This window comes from Suricata suricatta, chromosome 1, assembly GCF_006229205.1.
Source record: "Suricata suricatta isolate VVHF042 chromosome 1, meerkat_22Aug2017_6uvM2_HiC, whole genome shotgun sequence".
Taxonomy (NCBI): Eukaryota; Metazoa; Chordata; class Mammalia; order Carnivora; family Herpestidae; genus Suricata; species Suricata suricatta.
Genome location: NC_043700.1, coordinates 188,843,285 through 188,861,319, shown reverse-complemented (window position 1 = coordinate 188,861,319; position 18,035 = coordinate 188,843,285). Strand labels below are relative to the sequence as shown.

The 18,035-nt window shown below is 53.7% G+C and overlaps 1 long non-coding RNA gene across 1 annotated transcript; it reads right to left on the bottom strand.

The window, feature by feature from the left end:
* Window positions 1-295: 295 nt before the first annotated feature.
* Window positions 296-5,854, bottom strand: LOC115286270. The gene is made up of 2 exons (XR_003905966.1): window positions 5,423-5,854; window positions 296-1,997 (listed from the first exon to the last, which is right to left on the bottom strand). It is a non-coding gene; the product is annotated as an uncharacterized LOC115286270 (long non-coding RNA).
* Window positions 5,855-18,035: the final 12,181 nt, after the last annotated feature.

Below are 18,035 nucleotides of genomic sequence, written 5' to 3'. Positions count from 1 at the left end.
TGCCTCAAATGCCCATCCAGAGGCTGGCAGCCTGTGGGCCACTGGCCTTGGACCAGCCAGGTGGAGGACGATGAACCAGTTCAGGAGAGAACAGGGAGCCCGGAGGCAGGGGGTGGGGAGGGGACAGGTTGTACAGGGTGCCCGCGCCAGGGAGGTGACCCCAAGGGTCCCCAGCAGCCCTGCCTGCCTTCCTGCATTCCCAGACGCTCCGCACTTTGGGCCTGACGGCAGTATGGGCCGGTCTGGGCCTTCCACGGACTCCATTTCGCCAGCAATAACAGTCATTACAGCTCCCTTTCTCAGGCCCTCATTATCCTGTGTTTACAACCCTCCCAGAAAAACAAAAGCCAGCCCAGCAACCCCATCCCCCTGCATGTCACAGGCTCTGCTTTCTGAGTGCAGACAGAAGAATCCTCCCCGGGACTCTGCTGGGGCTGGACAGTGGTCCAGTGTGAGGTCTCCATCCTGAAGGGCAAATTTGGAAGATTTCTTTGGGCTGACCTTGAGACTTGACCCTCACGATGCAAAGAAGGCAGTGAGCGGTGTCGCCTCTGCCTTCAGTGCTTTAGTCACACCAATGAATGTGTCCAACAGCACTTAAACCCAGGCACCGTTCACCCACTTAACAGGTGAGAAAACAGAGGCACCGAGAGGTTGTGGTCCAAGGCAAGGGGCTTAGTGGACTGTGTTTGCTTCTGACTTCAGACACGAGGAGAAACACACCAGGAGGCTCCTACAGGCTCCTCCCTCACACCATCTCATGGAGTCCCTCCTGGCCACATGGGGTTCGCGCTGTGCTCTCCATTCCAGGACTGGCCAAAATCACGAACGTGACATGTGACCGGCCCAAGGTCACTCAGCTGCTGGAGGCTGAGGGAGGGTTTGAACCTTGCAAGGGAGTCTCCTCGAAGGAAGTTGATGCTTTGGGCAGAAGACCTGCGGAGGCTCATGCAGCAAAAACGAAAGGAAACAAATGCTTTTTGGCAGGAAAAGCCCCCTGTGATTGTTCCCTCCGCACCTGTGCAAGCACATCGAAGGTGGGGACCGGTGGGTCGCTCTGCTCAGCTGGCCTGGCTGGGGCAGAACCGGTCCCAAATACCAAGCCAGCGCTGGGTCTCAGCTGGGGAGGGAGCCAGATGAAAGGAGAGGTGGGGGGGGGAGGGCAGAGGAGAGGAGGAAATGAGGATGCATCGAAGGGCCCTTCCTCCTGCTCCGCCAGGTTTGCAGTCCACGTGCAAGGCCCAGGGTGGGATGGGGGCCTTCAGAGAGGAGCCTTCGAGGAGCGCAGCCATCCTCTGCTGGACGCCAGCGCTTTCCTGAGCAGAGACTCTGGGCTTCTGAGGAGAATTGGGGGAAAAAAGTAGAAACCGGTTACAGAATGCCAGGGAATAAGTCAACCCTGCTCACACTTCTCAGACTTGATGCCTTTGGCTCTTCGCCCCCGACCTGCGAGGTGGCATCGTGGTCCCTATCTCTGGAAGATGGGTTAATTTGAGGCTTGCTGAAAGTCACTCAGCCGAGCGGCATCGCACTGTCCATGAGGGTCCATGAGACTCCGAGAGGTTGAGCCCCACCGCATGAGACTGTGAATGGAGGGCTGTTCGTCTCCAAGGCCAGCAGAGGCAGCGCCACAGAATGGACGGCTTGAAACCAAACTATGGCTGCTCCCCTCCAGTTCAAGAGGCCAGACTTCCAAGACCAGGGTGTGTGCAGGGCTGCGCTTTCCCTGGGTAAAATCCTCCCTCGTCTGACCCTGGCTCCCGCAGTGGCCAGTGATCCTTGGTGGTTCCCTGCCTTGGGCCCTCATCGTTCCCGTCTCTGCCGTGATCTCAGCTCGTCCCTGTGTGTTCACACCATCTTCCCTCTGCAGGTCTGTCCGAATTTCTCTCTTTTTATCAGGACACCATAAATACAGGATTAAGATCCCACCCGATTCGTGGAGGACCTCGTCTTGATGACTTCTGCCAAGATGCTGTTTCCAAATAAGGTCCCACGTGCTGGTAGGGGAGAATGGGGGAGCAGTTAGGACTTGGATGTATCTTTGAAGGGGGGACGCAATGCAACCCACGACAGAACCCCTTTTCTCCCAGGGGGCTCTGTGGCGCTGCTGGACACCTCGGCTCTGAGAACAGCCAGCTCCAAGTGGAATAATGGCAATAATATCTCCCGGGACCCACGACTTCTTAAGACGATGACACGGCACCGTCACCACCTTTGGCAAAGCCGTCACATGATTCTGTGCAGTAGCCGGACAGGAACCCTTACGCCCATTTTAGAGATGAGCAAACTGAAGTTTAGGAGGGTTCCGTAGCACAGTGCCTGACTCCAAATCCAGGGTTGAGGTGGGCAGGCAAGGGTTAAGGCTGAGGCTGGGCAGGCCCAGGCCCCGCTGCCTCTCTGGGCATTAATACTGCTGCTTGCTGTGGCCACTGTCAGTTGCCTGGGAGCTGATTAAGGTGTCACAGAGGATTATGATGTCAGGTGCAAGAATTACGCTCCAGGAGGGGTGGCCGCTGGGCCGGGAGGGAGGTTACCCTAGCAACGGAGTTGGGACATCCATGCAGAGCAGTGGAGCAGAGTGGTAGGCTGGGCATGGGGTTTGGGGTCACCCTGTCCTGGATGGGTGCGAATTCTGACCCCTCGGCTCCACAGCTGGATGACCTTGGGTGAAGCAACTCCCCTTCCAGAACTTGCTGTTCCTCATTGACATAATGGAGGAGAATGTGTGTGGATCACTGGGGACAACCAAAGGAAACCCCCTGGCCTCTACAAGCATGTGCCAAATGGCAGTCCCCAGGGAGCCCGAGCAGGCATTAGCTCCAGACCTAGGGCCCAGGCGTGGGCAGGCTTGCCAGAGGTGCCAAAGAAATGGTATCAAGCCACCTTTCTGCCAAGAGCTGAGGCCGCTTAGAAGCAGCCTCCCCTGGAGCTGAGGAGCCCCTAGCGCCCCCCGCCCCCACGTTGTGCCGGCCATTGGGACATTAGCCGCTCTTCCCTATCCCTGGATCCTCTGCTCAAGTAGGGCCGACCACGACACCTGCTCACTGCCTGCTCGCTTGTTGCTTTCCCTATTTTGCCACGAAGCTGCTTCTTTAGATCCCTAGAGCCCAGCATAATGCCAGATAAATGTTTGAATAAATGAAGGGGAAATGAAAGTGTTTCCTCAACTTCCCCCTTATGGCTCAGAACAAATTTCTCTATCTTTGAGGAAGAAATATCCTTCCTCTGCAAAGCTGCCCCGCCTCAGTGCCCTTAATTTTAATCCTCTTATTTGTCCAAATATTGACTTTCATTTATCTTCCTACTCACTCGGCCATCTACCCACCTGGCTATGCAGCCACCTATCATTCCACTATCCATCCATCCATCCATCCATCCATCCATCCATCCATCTATCCATGCTTGCGTGCATTTATCCATCATCCAACCATCCATGTGTCCATGTATCCTAGCCATTATCCATCCATATACCCATTCAGCCACCCACCTATTCATTCATCCATCCATCCACTCATCCTTCCATTCATCCATCAACCGTTCACCATCATTCCAGCCAACCATCTCTCCACCCATCCATCCACCATCCATCCACGCATCCACCCACTCCATCCATCCACTTACCCATCTACCCACCTATTCATCTATCCACCTATCCACCCATCCATTTGCCCATTCACCCACCCATCTGTCACCCATCATCCACCCATCCATCCTTCCATCCATCCAGCTATCCACCCATCATCCATTCACCCACCCCATCCATCTCATCCACCCATCCATCCATGACTTTTATTCACTCACCCACCCATTCATCTACCCATCCATCTATCCACCCTTCTACCCACTCACCTCCCACCCATCCACATCTCCATCTACCTATCTACCTATTACCTACCCATTTACCCACATCCTCGTCCATCAGGGCAGTAGACACGTAAGCACTGCCTCTTAACCACCATGTCCTGTGCTAGTTCTGAGGGGCCCACAGGGTCCAGTCAGTCTGAAACCTGGCCCTAAAGAGTTCTCAGTCTTGTAGAGGTGAGCAAACATGAATGCACTGGCTGTGATGCACAGGGGCGAGTGAAGAGAAGAAAGACCCAGTACTGGGGCCTACAGAGGAAAGAGAAGTATTATACTTGGGAGCCAGGGAACACTCCTGGGAGAAGCAAGAGCACTTCTCAGAGGAGGAGAATTTGGACAGGAGAGGTGAGCAAAGAGGCAGTTGGGAAGCAATTCGCTTTTCCATGGCCCTCACTACTGCTGATGTCTCCCCTGCTTTGTGGAGATCTCACACAGGCTCAGAGAGGCTAAATAACTGCCTCCAAGTCACCCAGCCTGTAACAGAGCCGATTTGAGCTCAGATTTCAGCTCCACAAAGAAGTCTTGGTACGCTTGCACCGCCTGTTTTCCATCAGGCCTTGTCCTACCTTGTCTGGTGTCTCCTCCACCATTGGAGAGCCGGCTCCAAGAAGGCAGGGACCTCCCCTGCTCAGCCCTCAGAGCCTGGAGCACCGTGAGGGCCCGCGGACATCTTTCCTGAGATGCTTAGATGCCCCAGTCCCCAACCTCCACCCACTCTCTCTAGCCCTTCTCTCCCTGGAAGCCTCAGTGCTTCCTGGCCACGGCCCGCATCCCTGCTGCCCGTTCCTGGCCGTCCTGGGAGACGCGCACTGAGCAAGCAGATAATTGAAAAGATTACTCCGCGATGGGATGCGTGGACTGTTGATTTATGGTGTCTCGTCCCTACTCCAGGGGTTTATTACAAATTGAAGGATGGCTTCCCACCTTGGGCCTCGTGGCTGCATTTAACCTCCCCCATTCATGCAGACCTGCGCTGGGTCTGCAAAGCCCCAGATGGGACTCCCTCCCTTCCCCTTCTCTCCGGCTCCCCCCAGCCCCACGCGCTGCCCTGTGCATCTCCCCCTCCCTCCTGTGCTGGGGGCGCTGAGTGAGGTGGTTGGCGGGCTGGAAGGGGGGCTTCGCCGGGAAGGTGGGGGCTCTGCCAGTCTCGGGAGAGCATCTCCGCCTTGGAAGTTCCGCTGTCCTCGGGACCCAGCGCTAAGTCCCTCTTCAGTTGAGGCCCCCCTTCCTTCTCCTCCTGATCTGGAAGCCGTCACTTTCCCAGGTGTTTGCAGAGTTCTTGGCTGACCCTCTGTTCACAAGACTCCACCCTTCCCACCTGGTACTGGAGTCGCTATATTCATGGTCCATCTCTTCCGTCTCCATGAGGGCAGAGCTCTGTGGGGGTGGGGTGGGGTGGCAGGGATTGAGTTGGGACAGCTGACATGGAGGTTGAAGATCACTTGGGGAAAGATCACTTGGAGCTGTGTGGCTTTGGGCAGATCACTTTACCTCTCTGATTCCCTCATTCATTCCTTATTTATACTATGGTGTTAATAACACTCCCCTCTTAGATCCTCACCTTAGAACAGTGTTCTCAACTGGACCAGCAGTGGCAATGTCACTTGGGAACTTGGAAGAAATGCTGACCACTGGCCCCTGCCCCTGACCTGCCGCTGAATGAGAAGTGCCGGGGTGGGGCCCAGCTAGGTTCAAGGGAATTCTGATGCCAGTGGGGGTATGGTTCAGAGCAATACGCGTGATAATGCGGGTGAAGTTGTTGAGTCAGGAGGCACTGGGGACTCCGTGTCCCTTCCTTGGTGCCGAAACAGGGCTGTGGGTGTGATCCTGGCAAGAAAGACACTGGCCAGAAAGAGGTGTATGTCCTGGGGCCAGCAGGAGCTGCACCCAGAGCTGCCGAGCACCCTTCCTTCCTGGGGCAAATGTGAGGCTCAAGGGCAGGGTGGGAGAAGAGGAGGCAGCCCCAGGGTTAGGTCTGGTGGGGGTGGATGCCAGAAGCCTGCGGAAAGAAGGAAACAGGGATGAGTTCTAAACAGTCAGTTTTGCTTCCAACTTCAGCTCATGTCATGATCTCATGATTCGTAAGTTCGAGCCCCGCATCAGGCTCTGTGCTGACAGCTCTGGAGCCTGGAGCCTGCTTCGGATTCTGTGTGTCCCTCTTTCTCTGCCCCTCCCCCACTCAAACTCCTGCGCTCGCACTCTCTCTCTCTCTCTCTCTCTCTCTCAAAAATAAACATTAAAAAAGCAGCCCAACGAGGAAGCTGGTGGAAGGGAAGTCAAGCAGAGGAGAACCAATGAATGCAATGAGTAACCTTCCCCTTCCCCTGTCCCCATTCTGCACTAGAACCTTCCTTCCGGGAGAGGGGAGAGGCTCCTCTTCTGCCCCAGTGTGGGCCCGAGAACACAGGGGGTGCACAGGACGACAGAGGCTGATGAACTGGAATGATGCAGCCACAGACAAGGAGACAGGAACCCCCCCACCCCCTCCTCAGCCACCAGAGGAAAGGGGCACAGAGTCACCTCCCCCCTCCAGTCTTCAGAGGCCCCGCGGCCCTGCCCACAGCCTGATCTGGCCCCCAGGACTGTGAGAGGAGGAAGTCGTGTTGTTTAAAAGCCCTCCCCACCCCCCCATTTCCCATGAGTGGTCCTTACATCACGGGGAGGGAGTGAATGCAGGTGTTGTGTTCGTCTCCCTAAGGACTTGCTGAGGAGGGTGCATTATTCCTTGATACACAGAGAAGACTGAGGATCAGGAAGGTGGAGTGCTTTTCCCAGGGTCCTTCAGCACCCGGGACATGTCTACCCCAAGTGGGGGTCCCCAGCACAGCCTTGCCGGCTGGAAGCGCACACCCTGGGCGCCGGCTGTGACTGTGACTTCTCTTTCTTTGCTCAGGCCTGGGGTTTCTCTGGAAGCAGGTGTTAACAACAGCCTCTCACGGCTTAACCCAGAAGCCCCTGATCCCTGGACTCTCTCTTCCTCCTCGTTTTCGCCCCTCCCTGCTCCCCAGGAAATCCTGGTCTTTCTAATGGTTGGAGACCTTGGAAGCTGGGCTGCGGTCCTCAGGATGGCACAGACCCTGCTGCTCCTGCTTCGAGCCTGCGTGTCCCCAAACCAGCTGCGCAGCCTTAGCTGGAAACCATTCAGCAATGAATGTTTTGATTCTAGAAAGGTTTAGAATGCCAAAGCGGAGTCTGCATTTTAACAAGATTTCCAAGCAACCTGAACGTGCGCCGAAGTCTGCACGGTCAGCACGCAGGTCTGTGTGCCAACCCAAGGCTCAGGAGGGGTCCTGGGGGGGGGGGGCAGTGGTGGGAGGAGCCTGCAGGCTTTGTCTCCTGGGATGGGAGCCTGGGTGTGACTCCTGGCTCTCCCACTGGGCAGCTGTGTGGCTGTGGGTCGGGTTCTCAACCTCTCTGAGCGGGGTGCTGGCACCGGTGAGTAATGAACCAGACTCTTTCACTGCTGTGGCACTCAGGTGACAGTTGGCGTGTCCCAAAGCAAGGCCTTCACGGGGATAGGGGCTGAGCTAGGGAAGTTTCTGGAACTTCTTGGGAAGTGGACTGTAGCCATCTGCCCGCCTACCCACCATTATCCTTCTCTACGTCTAGCCACGGGTCCCCCAGGCCGGGTGGCAGGGCTCTGGGGGCGAGCTGGGCAGCAGCCTTCAAGGCCAAGGGAGGTGAGCCTCCCTGCCTGCCTGGGCTGGCCCCCCAACCCCCTCGCCGCTTCTCACCCCGTCTCTGCGTCTGCCTTCGGAGGACTGTGCCTTCAGGCCCCCTTTCCCACTAGCCTTTTCCTCAGTCGACTCAGGTCCTTTTAGCTCCTCCCTCCCTTCGCAGCTAGCCCCTCCGTCCTGCTGCCCTTCCCTGCATTTCCCCACCCCTTTGCCCGGGCCTGGTGCGGAGAGCCCCCTTGGCCAAGGCCCCAGCGGCCACCTCTCCACAGGTGTGCTGCAGAGTCCTGAGTCTCCTGCTCCTGACACCTCCCACCCCGTACCGTCCGCACACTCAGTGGAGCAGTCGGCTACCTGCACTGGCGGACAGGACCAGCCTCAAGGACCCGGCCCAGCACCCGGCCCTCCGGTTTTCGCCCTGCTGCCTCCCAGTCCTTGTCTGCCTAGGCCCCTCTTCTTGTCTCTCCCAGAGCCGGTCTGCGTCCCTTCCTCCTTTCTCACCATGGAAACAGATTTTAATTCTGACCTCATCCAAACGATTAACAAATAGGAGGAGAAAACCACAGGCCTGGAATCCACACGGCTCCTTCCTGTGGGGCGGGCGGTGCCCCTGCAGCCTGGCAAAGGGCACCCGTGCGTGGGGGCCCTCTCCCTCCGCCCCACCCCCACCCCAGCACCCCAGCCCGAGCCTGGTGTCCCGGGTGGGGGGACGCAGTCCTAGGCCGCGGGGGCAGAGGTCCGCGGGGGCAGAGGTCCGCGGACTCCGGACCGGGCCGCCCTGACCCGGGCTGCGCCGCTGCACTTTATCTCTCTCTGGTCCCCTTTTATGCAGTAGCAGCAGCGACAGGGCTTTAAGGTGACCAGGCCCGGGCCTTGGGGAGGGTGGGGGGCTGGGACCCGGCTTGAGGCAACACAGGGCTTTAGGACCCCACACCCATCAGAACCCGAATCCCCGGGGGCTCGATCCCTAGGGCTTTCCGGTGGCACAGTGTGTGGGACTGGGAGGTGGAGGCGGACCAGGCCTCTTTCATCAAGTGGGTCGCGCCTCTCTTCATCCGTCTCCCCAGACAGACCCGCTATCACTCCAGCGCTTGGGAAAGACAGCATTCATCTTTGGGTTCTGAGGTTTAGCCAGTGCGGATTAGGATTTGCAAGATGGGGGATAAGATTACGTTAAAAGGTTTGATGAAGGAAATAGAGGAAGCAGGGTTTAGTGTTTCTGGCCTCTGCCCTGGGTCTGAAAAATGAGGGTTTTTAGTCTAATGTTTTTAGTGCAGCCACAATCTTGGTTTGCAACCTCCAGTTGAATTGTTGAGATGGCATCGCCTCCTTAAACGCATGCGCACTCACATACACGCGCACACATGCATGTCCACGCGCGTAAATCACACGCGCCCGCCCGTACCATGTACACAGCCCGCAGGCGCACATGCACACTCGCTCGTATATGCCATACACACCCCACATCCATGCGCATGCACATCACGTACGCTCAGACGCACGCTCGCGCGCACACTCACCACGCCTGCACACACAGTTTCCCTGCGCTCACTGAGCCGTGTACGGAGTCCCCACATTGCTCCAAGGGGCCCTCAGAGGCCCTCTGGTCCAGAGACAGCAAACTCACTTATTGGAGAGGCAGGCTGGCCCGCACAAGGTGGGGCCTCGGTGACCCAGAGGGGATGGGGCCTTCAGGGGAGGAGAACACCCACCCTCAGGGCGGCAGCCAGCACATGGCAGGGGCGGGCCTGGCCTGGGCTTGCTATCCCACTCCTGTTTGAAGAAGAGCCGGAGACTTAACTTTTTATTACAAATTTCCCAATTTATTATTTTTTCAAAAATTCTTTTCATGGTTTTTCATTTATTTTTGAGAGAAACAGCCTAAGCAGGGGAGGGACAGAGAGACAGAAACACAGAATGTGAAGCAGGCTCGAGGCTCTGAGCGGTCAGCACAGAGCCCAGCGCGGGGCTGGAACTCAGGAACCCTGAGATCATGACTTGAGCCGAAGTTGTTCATTTAACCGACTGAGCCACCCAGGCGCCTCTCAATTTTCCCAATTCAAAAATGCTGGCCATTAATTCAATGAACAGCTACAGCTTTAGGTTCGATCTATGGGGGTGGGCACTTGATGCCCTGTGAGTGGGGCCATTGTGCCCATTTCACAGGTGAGGAAACTGAGATTCAGAAAGGACAGTGGCCTTTCCAGGGTTGCTGGGGAGAATATGGATACACTCAGGAATAGAGCCGAGATCTTTGGGGCCTTCTCAACAATTTGGGCCTGCTGAGTCCAGATTACTCACCAAACAAAGAGAAGTGTAGCCTGGCAGTGGCCTCCCTTACTCTGAAGCGAAATCTCAAACAACCCCCCTGCCCCTGAAGGCACCTGCGAGTTCCCGTCTCTTGACCCCCCAATCCTGGGTCAGTTCCTTCCTGGCAGGCATCCTGATAACAAATGAGCTGCTTCCTTTGTGGGGAATTCATTTCTTGGGGTGTTGTCTGCAGGTCCACGGGAGGTCCTCACATAGCCGTTCCTGGCCCCTCGTGGGTGGGCGGAGCCAAGTGACTGACTTGAGCCAGCGATCTGCGGGCAGAACTGACTTGTGTCACTTTGGACAGAAAGGCTTAGTAGCCGGCATACAGCCCTGCAGAGTACTCCTCCCCATGGGCTCGGTGACCAGCACTGTTTGGGAGGTAGCTTATCTGTCTGTCTGGTCCCTGGGTGACACAGAGGCGCCGGCAAGCCACAGCGGATGTGCAGCACGAGTCAGAAATGCTCGTGTTGTTTTGAGCATGGAGATTGTGAGGTCGCTGTTACTGCAGCAAATCTTATCCCATCCTGACTAGGGTGCTTTTCAAATGCCGCTTTCCCGTGACCAAGGTGCAGGCAGAAACCTTTCCCGTTTGGCTCACTGTGGGTTTCTAGTGCTAGACCAAACCTGGCAGTTAGTAAGCACTTAATAAATGTCTGTTGAGGAGGCGCCTGGGTGGCTCAGTCCGTTAAGCGTCCAATTTCGGCTCAGGTCATGATCTCACGGTTCGTGAGATGGAACCTTGCATCAGGCTCTGTGCTTCGGATTTTCTCTCTCTCTCTGCCCCTCCCCTGCGCACATGCATGTCCTCTATCTCTCTCAAACTAAATAAATATACTTTAAAAAGTTAAACGTCTATTGAATAAAAAGATGCATTAAATGGTGCCTAAAACAGCATAGCCTTTCCAGATAAGACAGACCCAGACTGGAAACCAGAAGTGAAGAGTTATCGGAGCTTCACTGTCATCTTCTGTCAAATGGGGGCACTGTGGGCCCCGCCTCGCATGGAGAGCTGGTGATGGTGTGAGGCCATCCGGCCCCGATCCTCAGCACTGTGCCTGGAGCGGGATAGATGCTCATAAGCGGGAGCTGATGATATTCTCATTACCATGATTAATGCGCCGGGGAGGTGGTTGTCTGAAACTCTCCAGGGCATGTGACAATGCCCGCTCCAGGGTCCAATTCCGAGAGCGTCTTGTTTTATAGATCTGGCCCTGAGCCAGAAATCTGCATTTGAAACAAGCCTCCTGGGTGTTGTGGTGCTATTTGCTTTAAGAAAGCTGGTCCAAGTTTTCACCGAGGAGACTGATTGATTGTTGGTTCGAGCAGGTGGAAAGTTTGGCTGCCCGGGTGTAATTTGGCATCTGACATGAGCACTCACGATTTTCTCGTGGCCATCCTGCCTACAACAGACAGTTTGGAGCACTTCCCTTGCACCAAACTCTCGTGGCCTCCAGTCACAGTTCCTGGTGACTTAAGAAGAGTGTGTCAGCATCCCCGCTTTACAGATGGGGAAACTGAGGCCCATAGAAGGACAGGACTTACCCAATGGGATCAACCCAGGGAGTGACAGAGCCCTGGGGACTCAGACTTGTGTTCTCTGACATAATGAATGACCTACCTGGTCAACATTATTACTGTGGATGAGGAGGGTATTGTGGAAATCCTGCGGAAATTTCCAGAAATGTGGGACTAAACCAGATAAAACACAGTATCATTCAATCAGTTGGATCTAAACACTGATAGTTACTTAAAAAATCTTTTATTGAGGGGCGCCTGGGTGGCTCAGTTAGGTAAGCATCCCTTGGCTCAGGTCTTGATCTCATGGTCATGAGTTTAATTAAGCCCTGTGTCGGGCTTAATGCTGGGCATGAAGCCTACATACATACATACATACATGCTTACATACATATATACATAAATAAAGCACCTTTATTGAAGCATAATTGAATACAATAAAATGTTTATGTTTAAAGTGTACAATGTATCAAGTTTTACAGATGTAGGGTGTCTGGCTGGCTCAGTTGATAAAGGATGTGACTCTTGATCTTAGGGTCATGAGTTTAAGCCCCATGTTGAGCATGGAGCCTACTTAAAATAAAATAAAATAATAAAATTAAAAGTTTTATAAATATAACCATCCATAACGCCTTCACTATAATCAAGATCATGCTCAGGATACATCAGTCTTCCTTCCGCCTGACGGAACCCCCTCCTTCAGATGAGGGGGCTGAGGCAATAGAACTTTGCTCTCACAGCTCTAGAGGCTGGAAGTCTGAACTGTGTTTCCAGAAGGATCAGGTTCTGGTGAGGACCTCTTCCTGGCTTGCACACGGTCGCCAATCCTCTATGACCTCATGTGATCTGAGTGGCCTCCCCCAAGCCCTGTCTCCAGACCCAGTCCCAGGGCTCTAATATATAGACACGCCCAGGGGTTCAACTTCCAATTTTTCAGCAGTACAATGGTGTGGACGTGATACACATTCAGTAGCACCTATACCTTAAATTTTGAATTTTGATCTTTTCCTGGCCCTCAGGATCTTTTCCGGGCCCCCAGGCAGCCCCACGATCATGAGGGTAAATCAATGATACACATACAACCATTCGGTTTGTCACTTCGGGACAGGATTCAGTAGATGAGATATTCAGCCCTTTATCGTAAAATGGGCTGAGTTCATGACTTTGTCCCACTATAGGCGAACGCAAGTGTTCTGAGCACGTTTAAAGTCAGCTAGCTAAGCCACGCCGTTTGGTACGTTAGATGTATGTATTCAACGCATTTTCAACTTACAATATTTTTGACTTACAATGGGTCGATCGGGATCCAACCCTATCAGAAGTTGAGGGAGATCTTGTATGGATTTGCGGAGTTTGGTGTGGTGGAGGGGACACAATTCAGTCGATTGCCGTGGTTAACTTTTCAAACCTAACGGTTGATCCAAGCACAGATGAAAAATTATGCTCATTAAAGTTTATTGTGGAACTATAATAATAATAATAATAATAATAATAATAATAATAATAAACCAAACCTGTTTAAACGCCCAACTATAGGAAAAAGCTAAATAAATTAAGGTGCATCTATGCAGTTAGTTATGAAGGTGAACACATACCCGCAACAGGACCCCACTTACTACATGCTTAACAAGAAAGTTAAAATCAGGGGTGCCTGGGTGGCTCAGTTGGTTAAGCATCCAGCTTTGGCTCAGGTCATGATCTCACGGTTCGTGGGTTCGAGCCCCACGTCGGGCTCTGTGCGGACAGCTAGCTCAGAGCCTGGAGCCTGCTTCCGATTCTGTGTCTCCCTCTCTCTCTCTCTGACCCTGCTTGCACTGTCTCTCTCTGTCTCTCAAAAATAAATTAAAAACATTAAAAAAAAAAAGTTAAACTCAGTGCTCATGAAGAGTTTCTAATGATGTGGAGAAAGGCTTAGGTGGCAGTCATATGTGAAAAAAGCAGGATTTGGGGTGTCTGGGGGCTCAGTCGGTGAAGCATCCAACTTCAGCTCAGGTCATGATCTCATGGTTTGTGGGTCTGCTTGGACAGTTCAGAGCCTGCTTGGGATTCTGTCTCTCCCTTTCTCTCTGCCCCTTCCCCACTTGTGTGCATGCATGCTCTCTCTCACAAGATAGATAAACTTTGAATAAAAAAAATAAAATAAAAGCTTCTTAATAAAAGCAGGATTTAAAATGGCATTAGCAATCTGCTATTTATGTGATAAATAGAAACACAGAGAAAAGAGAAAATGTGACCATTTTAATGTGTGATTTTTTTTTAATGTTTTATTTTATTTTTTGAGAGAGAGAGAGGTAGTGTGAGCAGGGGAGGGTCAGAGAGAGAGGGAGACACAGAATCCGAAGCAGGCACCAGGTTCTGAGCTGTCAGCACAGAGTCTGACGTGGGACTCAAACCCATGAATCGTGAGATCATGACCTGAGCCGAAGCTGGACGCTCAACTGACTGAGCCACCCAGGCTCCCTGAGAAAATGTAACTATTTTAATGAGTTGTCCTGGGTGATGGGATTTGTGGAAATTGTATTTGCATCTTTAAAAGCTTTTCTTTAGTTTCCTAATTCTTTAACACAAGCACCCACTGCTTTCATACAGAGAAAACAGTACCTGTATTTGTAAATTGAAAGCAACATTGGCAAGATTGGTGACACAGGGTAGGAGACCATATGGCTAGCTTCGTGAAAATGCCCACAAACCGTTCAAAGACTGAGACAGGTGTCACAGGTTCAGACATGCGTGTCATTTTGGGGTAGTTCCCTTGGACTCCTCTGGCCTCAGTTTCCACAGCTATAAAATGGGTACCACGGTGGCTGCCTGGGTAGAGACCATGCTCTGAGCTGAGTATGTGTTTTATTTGTCTTCTGCTGCCTCCATCCGCCTTGCTTCCTCTCTTTTCATCCGTCATCTGTTCTCTGTGGTCCTGATTATTTCTCTCCTGTAGTCAATTAACTTTTATTGACATAGTTTGTTCTGGACTCAGACAATCTTCTTGGGACCGAAAGATAGATTAGGCATTTTCCTTTGACCCTTGAGGAGGGGGAAGGGTCCACAGTGAGGCAGGAACACACTCCTTCCCATTGTCATGACAATGTGGGGGCCCACTCACCTGCCGGGAAGACAGTGACCCACCCTGTGGGCTGGCCCACGGGAGCCCGCCACTAGCATGTTCTAGGGAGACCTCCACGAGCAAGTTCTAAGCCCTGTCACCGTATGTCATGAAGGGAGCTGGGAATGCTGTTGGTGGCTGCAAACTCTGAGGTCAGTTGGACTCAAGAGAGAGCAGACATCTGATCCAGGCCTGGAAGGGTAAGCAGGAGAGAAATCCCAGGGAAGAGGGGACAGCATTTTCAAAGGGCTGGGGTTTTTGACCCTCGTTGTGTGTGCTCTGAGACTTTTCTAGATGGGGTGGAGCCCTGACCGTGAGGGCAGCCCCGGGAGATGGCTGGGTAGGTATAGGGCTGTGGCTCAAAGGGCTTGGTAGGTGGGACTGAGCAATCACAGCCTAATCCAGGGGCAGTGGGGAGCCATTGATGGGCTTGTGCAGCGGGAAGCACCAGGCATGCTTTCTTCAGGCAGATGCCTGTGGCTCCATGAAGAGCATGGCTCTGGAGAGAGAGGAAATGAGAGAGAGCAGGTCCAGAAGTTGGTTCCTAATATAGGGAAGGCTGTGGGGATGGCGGGGGGGTTGTGGACTCCAAAAGATACGAAAATGGGGGTGGGGAGGGAGTGGAGTGTGGTGAGGATGTTGGACGAGCTCCTGGGGTGGGGAGTGCTCATGGATGACAGGGGTCCCCCCAGAGCCAGGAAAGGTTGGAGAAGGGATGGAGGAGGGGCAGAGGGAGGAGGAGGGGCAGAGGGAGAAGGAGAAAGGAATTGGAGAGAGGAGAGGAGGAGGGGACAGGGGGCAAAGGAGGAGGGAGAGGAGGGGAGGGAGGGGTGGGAGGGGAGAGGAAAGGAGGGAGGGGCAGGAGGAAAGGGAGCAGGGGGAGAGGGAGGGGAGGAGGAGGAGCAGGAAGATCAGATCTCCTCACTAGGGGCTGAGGCAAGAGAACTCTGCCCAGGGAATTCAGGGGCCTCTTGTCCATGCCCTTGGGTGACCTTCCCTGCCCTTCAGAGGTCCTGCCAGGTTTAATAAGGGCCTGTGATGTGCAGAGACTATCAATTACGGAGATGAGTTTATTTTGAAGTCCAAGATAGGAATGGCTGTGTCTCGACCAGGTTTGTGTTTATACCTCCAGGTCAGCGGTGCCACAAATAAACCCTTTGTCATGGCCCCAAAGCTGAGCCCAGGCCCTGGAAGGGTGCTGGGCTGAGGTCTGCCCTCCAGACTCTGGGTCATGGGGGAGGGGGCACACTCATCTACGGGACTCCCACTATATCCCCAGCAGTAACAACAGATATGGTCAGCGCTGACGGGAAGGGGAGCACGCAGGGCTGGGGCTCGGAGGGGCTTCTCGGGGGGGCTGGGCCTTTGCTGAGGCCTGGAATCAGGCAGTCGGGGGCGGGGGGGGGGGAGCGGCTCTACAGATGATGGGGGCCGGGAGCTGCAGTTGAAACGGTATATCAGTTTCCAGATGAAGTTGTGACCACCACGCATGGGGCAGCTTCAAACAACAGAAATGTTTCTCACCGTCCTGGGGACCGGAAGTTCAAAGCCAAGACCGGAAGTCCAAAACCAGGACCGGAAGTCCTCAAAATCACACTCTCTGAAGAATCTAGGCAATAATCCCTCCTTGCTCTTCCAGCTTCCGGTGGTTCCCAGCATCCCTGGCTTGCATTTTAATGCTCCGGTCTCTGCCCCTGTCTTCCTACGGCTCTCCGTGTGAATCTGTGTCTCTTCTGCTCTCTTAAGGACACCAGTCACATTGCATTCTGACACCACTCCTCCAGCGGGGCCTCACACCTTAATCACACCGGCAAAGACCCTATTCCCAAAGAAGGCCACACTTGCAGGTTCCAGGTAAACATGAATGTGGCGAGGAGGGGAGGGACACTATTCGATTCAGTGCATTCTGTGAACAGTTCCCCAGGACGGAGACTCTCCTCTGAAATGGGCAGAGCGCTGACCAGCATGAGGAGCTGGAGACCGGAGCTGGAGGCCCCTATTGGCCACGCAAAGAGCCCTGGACCCAAACTGCAACATCAGTAAACACAGATCCCCTTTCCCATGGAACGTAGGCAGAGGTGCCTCCAAGCAGGAGTCCTTTGCAGAATGATGCAGAGACGGACCTTCGTTTTCCTCTCCAGCGGGCTCTGTGAATTCAAGGGGCGCCAGCCTCATCCTTGGTGACATGGCTGCAGCCCTTGGACACCTCACAGACTCCTTCTGCATAAGTAGCTGAGGCAGAGAAATGTGGCTAGACCGAAGGGGGCTCCCTTTTCTGGTGTCTGAAACTGCTTTCTTTCTTCCTGCAGGGGCCATGTCTCTGGATGGTGATGTGGCCCCTGCTCTCCCTCCAGGAAAGACCCCCCCCCCACCTTTGTCAGCCTGAGCCAGGTTCTTGCCATCCATGCCTACTTGGGCTCTTGAAGGGACCCCAGATTCTTGGGGTCCTGCATGAGGCCTGGCTCCTTGGTACAGAGCGCCCTGTGCGGAGGCTGGGAAAATAGAATGTTTGTTTCTTATTTCCAGTGGGCCAAGCACTGTGCTCAGCACTTCACGTTCATTTTAATTTGATTTGAGGCCTCACAAGCACTGCGTGCCATGAGCTTGTTTATCCCCATTTTACTGAGTGGATCCTGAGGCCCGGAGCAGCTCAGATACTGGCTTGCAAGCTACGTGATGATTGATGTTATGCATGAACTTGGCTAGGCTATGTATGGGGCCTGCTTGTTTGATTGAACACCAGCCTAGAAGTTCCCGTCAAGGTTATTTTTTAGATGTGATGAACATTTAAATCCGTGGCCTTGGAGTGAAACAGATGAGCCTCGATGATGTGGTGGGCCACACCCAATCAGCTGAAGGTCTTAAGAGCAAAGCCTGAAGTTTCTCAAAGAACAAGGAATTCTCCTCAAAGACTGCATCGCAGAAACCCTGCCTGAGTTTCTGGCCCGTGGATCTTGGGTTCAAGGTGGTGACATCAGCTCCTTCCTGCTTGCCGGCCCCACTTTACCGATTTCACACCTGACGATTGCATGAGCCAGTTCTGAAATCTCTCCTCTCTGTCTCCCTGCTCAGTCCCTCTTCTCTCCCCCAGCCCCTGTAGTCGGGGTTCTATGCCAAGCTTCTGTCCGTCTGCCCACCTGCAGGGCTCCTCTGAGTGGGCCCAGTAGGCACACAGGGGTAGCGTCTGCATCCTCGCCGAGCATGGTGCACCCCTGCAGCGGCGGCAGCATTTCGGCGTCTTCTGGTCGCTGATTGGACTTGCAGGTGACCAATCAGAGCCCAGCCTGGCCGAACCTGGAACAGCATTCTAGCAAGACCTTGCCATGCTGCAGAAGTGGCTTTTTCATCCCTTTCACTCCTCTGCCCTGCTTCAGCACACAGTAGGCACTTTGTAGATTGTGACTGGCTGATGAGTTGGTCTTTGTCTAGCCCCGGACACTTAGAATTGGCCCTTCCATCCACTGTAGCTTTAATTTCCTATCCAGACTTCTTTTTTGTGTGTGTGATAAGTTATACATGCAATTTGCCATTTTAACCATTTTTATTTTTATTTAAAAAATTTTTTTATCGTT